Raw genomic sequence first — 12,736 nt, 5'->3', positions numbered from 1 at the left:
ACTGACCCACCCAATGGGAGGGTATTGTCTCCACGGGGAAAGAGGGACCAGATATAAGTCCAGTGCCAGTAGAATGCAGTGTTCCAGAAAGGAGTGGGGAGTTGTGGAGGGGCCTGAGGGCTAGGTCCTCATACCAGTTATGTGTACAACTTCCCCTCACCCCAGAAGGGTTTACTCGAGAAGACAACACTGAAACTGCAGCTAGGGGAGAGGGGCATGTCTGATAAGAGCTAATGGGGGTGGCCCCGAGGGCCCGCGGACGCCCGGCGCTACCATCTCGTCCAGTCCGAGCGGCCTGCGCGCTGACCGCCCGGAAACCCACATCCCTGACAGGCCGCCTGTCTTTCGGCGAGTGCGCGCCGGACCCACGGGACCACGCATCCGGGGAGGAGAAGCCACAGGAGGGACCACGACGGGCCATGTCGGTGGCGGGGCTGGACGTGGGCTCGCAGAGCTGCTACATCGCGGTGGCCCACACGTGGGGGCCATCGAGACCATCGCCAAGAGTTCAGCGACTGCTGCACCCCGTCCGTCATATCCTTTGGATAGAAAAACCGAACAATTGGTGTGGCTGCCAAAAATCAGCAAATCACGCATGCCAGCAACAGTTTCCCATTTTAAGAGGTTCCATGGCCGGGCCTTCAGTGACCCCTTTGTGCAGAGGGAGAAGGCTATCCTCCCTCACCTACGAACTGGTGCCCATGACAAATGGCAGCGCTCTGGATGAAGAACATCTGTTCAGCGTGGAGCAGATAATAGCCGTGCTGCTGACCAAGTTAAAGGAAACCGCTGAGAACAACCTGAAGAAACCAGTCACCGACTGAGTCATTTCCGTCCCCTCCTTCTTCACGGACGCGGAGAGACGGTCGGTGGATGCAGCGCATATTGTCGGCTTGAACTGCCTGCGGCTCATGACCGACATGACTGCAGCTGCTCTGAGCTACGGGATCTGTAAGCAGGACCTTCCAGGCGAGGAGGAGAAGCCCCGAGTGGCGGTCTTTGTTGACATGGACACTCGGCATTTCAAGTGTCGGCCTGCGCCTTTAACAAGGGAGGCTGAAGGTCCTGGGAACTGCCTTCGATCCCTTCCTGGGCGGGAAAAACTTCGACGAGAAGCTGATGGAGCACTTCTGCTCGGAATTTAAGGCCAAGTACAAGCTGGACGCCAAGTCCACCCCCCTCCCACCCCGTGCGCTCCTGCACCTGCACCAGGAGTGCGAGAAGCTCAAGGAGCTGGTGAGCTCCATCAGCACGGACCTCCCGCTCCCATCGAGTGCTTCCTGCAGGACCAAGACGTGTCCCGGCGGGTGAGCAGGGCGCAGTTTGAAGAGCTGTGTGCTGGCCTGCTGCAGAGGCTGGACAAGCCATTGCGAGAGCTGAGGGCACAGACCCAGCCGACGGCGGCCGATGGGAGCGCCGTGGAGATCGTGGGGGCACCACCCGCATCCCGGCCCTGAAGGACGCCATCGCCAAGTTCTTCGGGAAGGACGTGAGCACCACACTCAACGCCCATGAAGCCGTAGCTCGAGGGTGTGCCCTCCAGTGCGCTATCCTCTCCCCGGCTTTCAAGGTTCGAGAGTTTTCTGTCACCGGTGCCATCCCTTTCCCATCTCCCTGGTCTAGAACCACGATTCGGAAGACACTGAAGGCATGCATGAAGTGTTCTCCCGAGACCACGCTGCCCCCTTCTCCAAGGTCCTCACCTTCTTCAGGAGCGGGCCCTTCGAGCTAGAAGCCTTCTACTCAGACCCTCAAGGCGTCCCCTACCCAGAAGCCAAGATAGGCCTCTTCTTCATTCAGAACCTGTCCGCACAGAAAGACGGGGAGAAGGCGAAGGTGAAGGTGAAGGTGTGCATCAACACCCACGGCATCTTCACCGTCTCCACGGCGTCCATGGTGGAGAAGGCCCCTACTGAGGAGCACAAGACGTCCTCAGGGGAAGTGGACATGGAGGGGCCCAGCCCATAGCCCCTGGAGCACCCAGACGGCTATGTGAATGAAAAGAAGGTTGGCCAGCCTCCAGAGGCCAAAAAGCTCCAAATCAAGGTGATGAATGTGGAGCTGCCTGTGGAGGCCAGCCTGGTGTGGCAGCTGGGGAGAGACCTTGTGAACATGTGCATTGAGACAGAGGGTAAGATGATCATGCAGGACAAGCTGGAGAAGGAGAGGACGGTGCCAGGAACGCTGTGGAGGAGTGCGTGTATGAGTTCCGGGACAAGCTGTGCGGGCCCTAGGAGAAGTTCCTCTCCGAGCAGGACCACCAGAGCTTCCTGAGAGTCCTCTCGGAGACGGAGGAGTGGCTGTACGAGGAAGGCGAGGACCAGTGCAGACAGGCCTACGTGGACAAGTTGGCCGAGCTGATGAGAATCGGCTCGCCAGTGCAACTCCGCTTTCAAGAAGCGGAAGACCGTCCCGGAGCGTTTGCGGAGCTGGAGCAGAGGCTGCAGCACTACGCCAAGATCATGGCCGACTTCAGAAACCAGGAGGAGAAGTACAAGTACATCGAGGACTCCAAGTTGAGCAAGGTGGAGAAGTCGGTGAGCGAGGTGAGGGAGTGGATGAACAACGCCATGAACGCCCAGGCCAGGAGGAGGCCTGACCAGGACCCCGCTGTGCTTGTGCAGGACATCAGAGCAAAAGTCAAGGAGCTGACCTCCACCTGCGAGCCCGTCGTGACACAGCCGAAGCCAAAAGTCGAATCGCCCAAGCTGGAGCGGACGCCCAACGGCCCATGGGCGGGGACAGAGGACCAGGACGGCCAGGGCAAGGCCACCATGGGCGCCGAGGCTCCACAGCAGAACGGTGACTGCCACGCCAGCCAGCCCAGAACCCCTGCACATGGACCTGGAGTAGGCCCCCCGGCAGCGTACAAAAACTCTATTTCCTTTTTGAAGAGTGATTAGAAATTTCGTGTGTTCTGTGCAAAAAGGGATAATAGCAACAAATTGTCGCATCCTAAAGGGGAATTTGCCTTGGTAACTCAGATTCCTGTGGAATTGTGCACTCCTACTACGCCCCTCTGCAGTGTCCCCGTGTTGGTCGCAGGCGGAAGCCCGCCTTGGTCCCTGGGAAGAGGGAGGCAGGAGGGAGGGGCTGTGTTGGGGCCGGGGAACAGGGTCCCCTGCCAAGGCACTTTCCTGGCCTCTCTTGCTCCATGTGGCATGCGGCATGTGTGTGTGTGTGGACGCCTGTCTCCACGAGGTTCTACTTCTGACCCCATCAAGGCCTTTCCAAGTGAATCCTCGCCAATTGCTGACGACTTCTTTGCTGTGGTGTTGAGAAAAAAAAAAAAGCAATGAGTGAAAACAAAAAGCTAGTGAACTGTGTTAGTCGCATGCAGAGCAGAAGCCCGGCCCCTGCCCCCACTCGGGGCACGCAGAGGGCTGTGCGTCCCTGTGACCCAACGTTGTGGAGCTTTCTATGAGCTTTAAAATAAAGTTCATTTCTGATGTCATTTCTAAAAAAAAGAGCGAATGGGAGCAAATGACGGGGGAGGAAGAGAGAGTGGAGCACATCCTGGCCCATCCTGGAGGATGATATCCCTGTTCTGAACAGCCAATGGACAGAGTGGACAATATGGTTGATCCCACTATGAGACACGCCGTCCCTTGATGGCCCAATGCACTAAGGGGGACAACACTGAAAACGCAGTGTTGGGACAAGCCCAGACTGACCCTATGACACCAAGGCAAACCACTAAATGCGTGCGGCAGAGCCACCATCGGAGAAGAGCAGGAAGACCCCAAGGGACTACAAAGGACAGACTCTGGGGCCAAAGCATGGTACCCCATTGGACCTGACTGAAGAACACATCTAGAGATCAAAAATCAGACCTCGATCTATTTACAAGTTTTTCATTCTTTTAAAATACTTTTCTTTTAATTAATTTATTCTATGGGTAATTGGTTTCCTTTTTGTTGTCATTGCTGTGTTCTCACCCATCGCTTATCTTTCGATGGCTTGATTTTTGGTGCTTATTATTATCTCTACAGATCTATCTAGATAAGATAGACTGGATGAGAAAACAATGGGACCAATGGTTCTGAGGGGACACGGGAGAGGGGGAGAAGTGGGTAAGCAGGTGGTGCTGACCAACCCAGGGGGAGGGGAGCAACAAGTGATCCAAAATCGTTGAGTAGTGAGGAGGGTGTGAGAGGCCTGGTAGGGATTCAACAAGGGCCTTGTAACCGAGAGAAATTACTGAGACTCAAATGAAGGCTGAGCATGATAATGGGACAAGAGAAAAGTAAAAGGAGATAGAAGAAAGAACTAGGTGACAAAGGGTATTTACAGAGGTCTAAAGACTGGAATGTATATATGTAAATATATTAAAATAAGGGTGTGGGGAAACATCTATGTGCATATATTTATAGGTTTACTATTAAGGCAGCAGATGGACATTGGGCCTCCACTCAAGCACTTACTCAATGCAAGAACACGTTGTTCTATTAAATTGGCATTCCAGGATGCACACCTTCCCAACATGAATGCTGATGAAAAATGTGTGCATAAGCAAATGTGGTGAAGAAAACTGATGGTGCCCAGCTATCCAAAGATATACCATCTGGGGTGTTAAAGGCTCAAAGATAAACATGGGGCCATCTAGCTGAGAAGCATCAAAGCCCACATGGAAGAAGCACACCAGCCTGTCTGACCACGAGGTGTAGAAGGGATCAGTTATCAGGCATCAAAGAACTAAAAATCATATCAGTGGATGCCCACCTTCCTGATACTATCACTGAAGACAAACGTGTGCATAAGCATATATGGTGAAGAAAACTGATGGTGCCCGGCTCTCAAAAGATATAGCATCTGGGGTCGTAAAGGCTCAAAGATAAACACGTAGCCATCTAGTTCAGAAGCAACAAGGCCCACATGGAAGAAACACACCAGCCTGTGTGACCATGAGATGTCCAAGGGATCAAGTATCAAGCATCAAGAAACAAATAATTATATAATTGTAAATGTGGGTGAGTGCAGAGTGGAGACTCAAAGCCCATTGGTAGCCAACCAAGCACCCCCTTACTGAAGGGTTGTGGGGAGGAGATGAGCCAATCAGGGTGCAGGGTAGCAATGATGAAACATAACTTTCCTCTAGTTCTTAAATGCTTCCTCCCCCCCATTATCATGATCCCAATTCTACCTTACAAATCTGGCTAGACCAGAGGATGTACATTGGTACAGATAGCAACGGAAACAGGGAATTCAGGATAGATGACTCCTTCAGGGCCAGTGGTGAGAGTGATGATGCTGGAGGGTGGAGGGAATGTGGGGTCAAAAAGGGGAACTTATTACAAGTATCTACATATAGCCTCCTCCCTGGGGGATGGACAGAAGAGGGCGGGGGTAGACATCAGACAGTGTAACATATGACAAAATAATAATAATTTATGAATTATGAATGGTTCATGACGTAGGGGGGAGTGGTGAGGGAGGGGGAAATGAGCAGCCAATATTAAGGGCTCAAGGCAAATGTTTTGAGAATGATGATGGCAACAAATGTGCATATGTGCTTGATACAATGGATATATATATGGATCATGATAAGAATTATATGAGCCACCAATAAAATGATTTAAAAAAATAATATGAGTTACTCCAAAATGCCCAAGAGTATTTGAACATAAATGCAATTTGTGCCGTTGATAATAACCCTTAATAATCTCAATTGGCATTGATCCTCTGTGACTCACTGGTGTGAGTTCCATAATCTATACTTATTGCTTGTCTACTACACCTAAATTCCTTATCTTTCATTCCCAAAATAAAACCATTCCTGAAAACACTTGCTTCAGGATTTTCTTCAAGGGATGTCCATGGTAAGCTACCTTCCATCGGAAAACCTAAGATCTCATATTCTGCTTACCAAGTAAAAATAAAAAATATACATGTGGTAACCTAACTAAAGAAAATGAATGTCAATTTGGACTCTTGATGACTCTGTATGCCAGAGTAGAAAGTTCCAGAAAGTTTAAAATGGCGGTGACACTTTAAATGTAGATAGATCTTCAGGCATTTTTGTCAAACTGTTGCTTGGACTCAAAGTGCCATATTTCCAGTTAGTGGCCTAATACACGTTTAATAAGAGTTATACTCTCCAAAATACGCAATGTGCTCTTGCATATATGCTCCAGATGTGCATATGTAGGTGAAAATCAAGGAACTTTATGCTGTTTATTCTTTGCTTATTGTATATTTTAAAGGAGTCCCAGAGCATAGTGGGTGAGATGAAGTGAAATTGCTTGGCATGATTCCTCCATCTATGGCTCTTGTAACAAATAGGATGTGTGGAACACTTAGAGAAAATTTACTTCTTTTGTAATTCCTCTGGTTACAAGTGAGTCACCTCGGAAGCAGGAAGTGAGCCCCCTTGGAAGCAGGAAGTCACACTCCTGGACCATAAATAAAGTAGAACTACCAGCTGACTGCCTGTGAGCCTCCTTTCTGAAGAGGCAGAGGTGCGCATGAGCAAGGGGCGAAACACAGAGAGGACGAGACTGCACAGAGGAGCTGTCCCCCAGAGCTTCTGAGGCAGAGTGGATGGTTGGGTGCATGGAGACAGAGGCCAAGAAATCATGATCTGGAGGCAGAGATCATGTAATCTAGAGGCCAAGGACCAGACAGATATGCCTGCCAGCATGAATGAGAATGCCGTATGACAAAACAACTATATCGTTGTCATTTTGTAATCTATTGGCTTTTCTTTAAAACACACACACAACAACAACAACAACAACAACTTTATTTAATGAATTCAAACATATCTGTGGGCGTTGTTCTCTGCTCTGTTTTTATTTCACAGAAGCTCCGTTGACCTGATGGCCTCCCTCCCCTTGGGCTGGGTGTTCGTGGTGTGGACTTTAACAGGGAAACCCTTCTCTTCCTGAAAACGCCTGGATAGAATGTGTCGCTGAGGAGGCTCAGTCGAGTTCAAAGCACTTTCACACATTTCAGAGAGGAACTAGATAGAAGCAACGTGAGTATTACATCTTCATAATCATAAGGTTTGTCAATGAACTCCATGGATGGAGCCACTGCAACAGGTTGTAAAACTCAGAAGAGAAGAAAAGATGAGTGTCCTGAAAGACATGTCAGAAAAAGGTAAAAGAAAGATGAAAACTGAAGGCCTGCCTTGTGCCCATCAGCCTCTGCTCCTGCAGAACTGGGTTACCCTTCCACTGTGGAAGCTGGGATGGTCAGATGTGGCTTCCCTGCCATTTCCTCAGTTCCTTTAAGTTATTAACTGTTAGGCTACCAGATTTAATCCACAGGTGTTTTCCACAGAGAAAGATTCTATATAGATTTATAATTTCAGAAATCCAAAGAGGCCCATTCTACTTTGCCCTGTAGGGTCTTCCTAGGTTGACGTGAACTCAGTGGCAGTGGGTTAGATGTATTTTAACCTGGTTTCCAGCAAACTACTAAAAGCCCTCTGAATTTTGCTTAAAATCCCCCTGGTTATTGAAATTTTAAAGCACTATATTATGTCATAAATAAATTATGAAAATAGAGAAAGACTTCGCACTTACAAATGTGATTCAGGCGCTATTTCAGAATTAGATAAGGGAAGCTGGGTGGGTGTCTGTTAAAATAATATATTTGTAATGATATTATACTCAGTAGAGTTATATCATAAGAGAGCTGTTCAACTGATGCACGAATTTACTTTAGTTGCCTCCTATAGTATTTTGTTACTGGAAACATTCTTATTATATTGGGATCCTCTGTGCCACCTTTTCATTAGAGTCTTTTATTACATTTTGTGGAGCCAGAATTGCAATTTATATCAATGTGCTTTCTATACTTCTTAAGGAATTTGATTGAATATGAAAAAGCACTTCCGAGTGCCTGCATGATATACCAGTAATTATAATATATACCTGTACAGCGTACTTGTTAAATGTCTAATGCTTTCAAATAATTCACTATAAAACATAGAAGACACCAATTCTGCCTGCTTAACAGGTCTAGAAATATTATTTCTGAAGACATTATTACACACACATATCCCTCTTAATTTTCTTCTCCATATTTCAAAATATGTAATGGACAGGAGACACAGAAAAGTAGTGAAAAATGTGGAAGGGAAAAAATCTTCAACTATGCTGCTATTAGACATGTACTGCATAAGGGTGTTTACTGTGTGGTGAGGGAGTGGAAAGTCTGAGTATAAGACCATGAAAATCCTCACTCTAGTATGTGTTATTTCTTTTCTGTCCATGAAATATTGAAACCAAAAAGTTTAATCAATTTTCTCTAGTTCCCACAGCTAATATATGATAACATCAGAAATCAAAATATTTTGGCTTGATTTTTGATTTTAATATTTTCATAGCCACTCCTTTCTTTTTTTCTGTTGTTTTTAGGTGCCTGAGCCAGTTCTCACCTAGAGGGACCATATGAACAACAGAACAAAAGACCCAGTCCCCTACCACCTCCAGTTGGTCCCCTGCTTGAGCCCATTGTTGGAGCCAGTATGTTGATCCATTTCATAAAGGGCCCCTTTATTTTCCAATGCCCCTTCGCTTCATCAAGCATAGTACTCTTCTCCAAGAACGGGTATTCTCTGATACTATATTTAAATTATCCGAACAAACTCTTGCCTTCCATACATCTAAGAAGCATTCTGGAGGCATGTCTTCCAGTACACATTGGTTTGCTTATTGGGTAGTTAGTGGCACTTTCAGTATTCTTCATCAACGTCATAGTTCAAAGGTATCGATTCTTCCTTAGTTTTCCTCTTTCAATTTTTGATTTTCAGATGCATATGGGGCAATTGAAAGTAACATGACTTGGTCAAGCACACATTAGCCCTCAAAGTAGCACCCTTTAAAGGGTTTGCGCAGCAGATTTCTCTAATGTAATACATCATTTGATCTTTGACCTCTGCTACCATGAGCATAGATTGTGAATCCAAGCACGATCCTTAACAACTTCAATCTTTTCTCTCTTTGTTGTGATGTTTCTTATTGATCCACCTGTGAAGACTTTTATTTTCTTTAAATTAAATTTACAGAAATTTAATTAAATTTAAATTTAATTAGATTTAAATAAATTTGCCCTGAGGATGGTAATTCTTGATCATCAGCAGCCAAGTCCTCTTCACTTTCAGCAAGCCAGGTGTGTCATGTGTATACTGCACATTATAAAAAGTCTCCCTCCAATCCTGGTGTCTCATTCTTCTTCATATAATCCAGCTTCTCTATTTATTTGCTCAGAATACAGATGATGAGAGGACACAACCCTCACACACACCTTTCCTGATTTTAAACCAGTCAGTATTTCCTTACTCTGCTTGTACAACTGTCTCTTACCCATGGGCAGTTTAGGCATCAGCACTATTAGGTGTTCTGAAATTCCCATTCTTCTCAAAGTTGCCCATACTTTGTTATGATCCATAGTCCAATGTCTTTACACGGTAAATGAAACACAAGGAAACATTTTTCTGGTATTTTATGCTTTCAGCCAACATTCATTTTACATCACCAATGATATCCCTTGTTCTAATCTCTCTTCTGAATCCAGTTTGAACTTCTGCCAGTTCCAGTCAATGTGCCGCCACAGCCTTTGTTAGAGAATCTTCAGTAAAATTTTACTTGCATGTGATAAGTATGATAAGTTTGTATAATTTGCAGTCTTTGGGGTCACCTTTCTTTGTAATGAATACAAATATGGATCCAGTGAGTTGGTCAGTAGCCGTCTTCCAAAATTTGGTATAGACAGGTGAGCACTCCCAGTGCTTCCACGGCTTGTTGAAATATTTCTACTCCTGCTCCTTCAATCCCTGGGGCATTATTTTGGCTAATGCTCCAGTGCAGTTTAGGTCCCTTCCTTTAGTACCATTCTTTCTTGTTCATTAGCTAACTCTTAAAGCGGTGGAATGTTGGCTACTTCTCTCTCTCTCTCTCTCTCTCTCTCTCTCTCTCTCTCTCTCTCTCTCTCTCTCTCTCTCTCTCTCTCTCTCTCTTTGCACAGTGACACTGTGTATACTTTTTGTCTTCTTTGGATGTTTCCTGCATAATCAAATATTTTGACTACAGAACCTTTCAGTGTTGCAACTCAAGGCTTGCGTTTTTTCCTGGAGTATTTTTCAATTTCAGAGATGCTGAGCCTGTTCTTCCTGTTGGGTTTTCTAATTCTAACCCTCGTGGCTGCCTCAATGGGATCAGGCGTGAGAACCACTGTGAAGATGACATAGAACCCTGCCATACTGCCTTCTGTTGTGCATGGATCTCTGCTGGTCAGAGTTGACTCAATGGCTCCTAACAACAACAACACCGTCTTTGCACAGTTTATTAGAATCGTTTATTTTGTCTTCTCTACCCGCCTTTTGAAATTTTCTTTTCAACTCTTTGACTTCATCATCTCTTCCTTTGCCTTAGTTAATCCACAATTAGGAACAAGTTTCACAGCCTCTTTTGACATCCATTTTCATCTTTTCTTTCTTTCATATCTTTTTAAAGATCTGCTTTCCTCTGGCCTGATGTTCTTGATGTCCTCACACATCTCATTAAAGCTTCTGTCATTAGTGTTTAAAGCCACAAATTTGTTCCTAAAATTTGGGTGGAATTCCCTCAGAGTCTCATTTTTGAGTCCTTGGAGTTGTTTTCATTTTCCTCGGTTTCAACTTGGACTTGTATATGAGGAATTGATAGTCTGCTGGTCCCCGCCTGGATTTAGCTGCTTATATTGAGCTTTTCCATGGTATCTTATAGAGATATAGTCAATTTTATTTCTATATATTCCATCTGGATGCCCTTTGTGTTGTTGAAACATGGTATTTGCATGAATAAGTCGTTGGTGTTGTAAAACTCTGTCCTAGCATCCAGATCCATTTATATCATCAAGACCACATTTTCCAACTACTGTTCTTTGTTTATGTTTATACCCCAATCACAAATAATTGTCAATACATTCTGATTGTATGTTTGATCAATTGCAGACTGAAGATGGTGGAATTCTTAAATGTCTGCATCACTAGCATTAGTGTTTGGTGCATAAACTTGAGTAATCATTGTGTTGACTGCTTTCCTTTTCTTTTGATGGAATATATTTGACTTATGATTCAGCAAAATATTATAGATTCTCCATATATAATTATGTGGTCATAAGTTGCTATCTCATGTTAATTTGTTTTCTAAAACAGCTTATCCCCCTTTATATTCCTTAATCAAGACATTTAAGAAATAATGTTAGCAAAACTTGCCAAAAATTGCTCTATTCACAATTACCTGGTTCTTTATAAGGGTAACAACTTCTTAACAAAATGCTACAATTAATATTTATTTCCTTTATTTTGTTCTGTAATGTATGATTAAAGCCAGCAGCATGTCTCTATTACAGTTCATGTCACTAGTTATATCTATACTTTAGATCATTCTTATGCTCAGTGAGATCCCTTTGCTTATTAATTTTATACAAACTATTTTAATTTAATTCAATGTATTGCTTCTCATTATTAGACTCAATTTAATTTCATATCTTTAGAGAAAACAATTAATTTTTGTTTCTAAGTCATTAGCATTTAAGAATTGCTTACAATTTTCTTATTAAATCTATTATTTTTGGAATAAGTTTCAGTTTACTATGTAATTTTGATTTTGTTGTAGAAAGAGAACAATAAGCCTATTTATCTTATTATTCATGTTCTCCATACTGCCTTGTTTTGTGAAATTTTATTTCCCTACGATGGAATCTTCAAGAAGAATCTCCTAAAATACTTAATCTAATAATAAACATCAATCATGTACATTATATTTTACATCGTCATATGCATTATATTGGCATATTCTTGGGGTTCAGTCATTTCGTGTACTGTTATATAAGTAAAGAAAATCTACTATTGTTTTCAGGTAACAAAAGAAGGGACTTCATGAAGGACATGGTCATAGCTTCTATACATGTTTTAGACCTCTAGTGAAGCAATGTTATTACATCTTCCACTGCACTTCTGTGAATTCATTAGCAAATTTGTTTGTTCTTCTCTGATTTCTGAATTGACTGTGTATTAAAAATACAAAGCATCCTGTTCACTGGATCTGATTTAGAGCTTGATAGATTTGTGTTGACTCGATATTAAATGAATATTACATATACCAATGTCAAATGAAGGCATTGTCTTAAATAATTACACACACACAAAGAAAAAATATTAATATACTAAGTATAATTGGATTTAATGAACAAACCAGTGATCCAAGTATGGAAGCACTACGGTTAGCATGAGCCATTACACAGATCTTTGGTGTTTGTCAAGGATTTCTTTCACATTCAAGGATTTCTAAGAAGTTCACTGAGTAGCAGCTACAATTGAAAGTCACAGAGAGCTTTAAATGTCCACTGAATGCTGATCATGGAACTTTCTATGCATTATCATTTTTAAATCTCTGCAACAACTCCCTGAACTTATATTATTATTATAATTAATTGATTGACAAAAACTAAAATTCAGCTTTACTATGATCAGAAAAGTAGAATGGACTTCAGCCAACACTGGTCAGTATGATCCCAAAGCCATGGAGTAAAGAAAAATTGTGGTGATCCTTCGCATATATATACTATAATAATGTACTGGTGGTTTATCTTAATATACCAATATCTTCAAATAAATTCCAACTTTCAGTCTATAATCTGCTTTGTAATTCACATTTATTTATAACAAATATTGTCTTTCATTCCTTAAACATCCCCTATATTGGCTATCTTCTCCAATTCTTTACATCAGTACTTTCATGTT

The 12,736-nt window shown here is 43.6% G+C and overlaps 1 pseudogene; it reads left to right on the top strand.

The window, feature by feature from the left end:
• Window positions 1-419: 419 nt before the first annotated feature.
• Window positions 420-9,588, top strand: LOC142442320 (heat shock protein 105 kDa pseudogene; annotated as a pseudogene).
• The last annotated feature ends 3,148 nt before the right edge of the window (window positions 9,589-12,736 follow it).

The sequence above is a fragment of the Tenrec ecaudatus genome, chromosome 3 (genome assembly GCF_050624435.1).
Source record: "Tenrec ecaudatus isolate mTenEca1 chromosome 3, mTenEca1.hap1, whole genome shotgun sequence".
NCBI lineage: Eukaryota > Metazoa > Chordata > Mammalia > Afrosoricida > Tenrecidae > Tenrec > Tenrec ecaudatus.
Note: the sequence above shows the minus strand (reverse complement) of the source record. Positions and strands in the feature narration are given on the sequence as shown.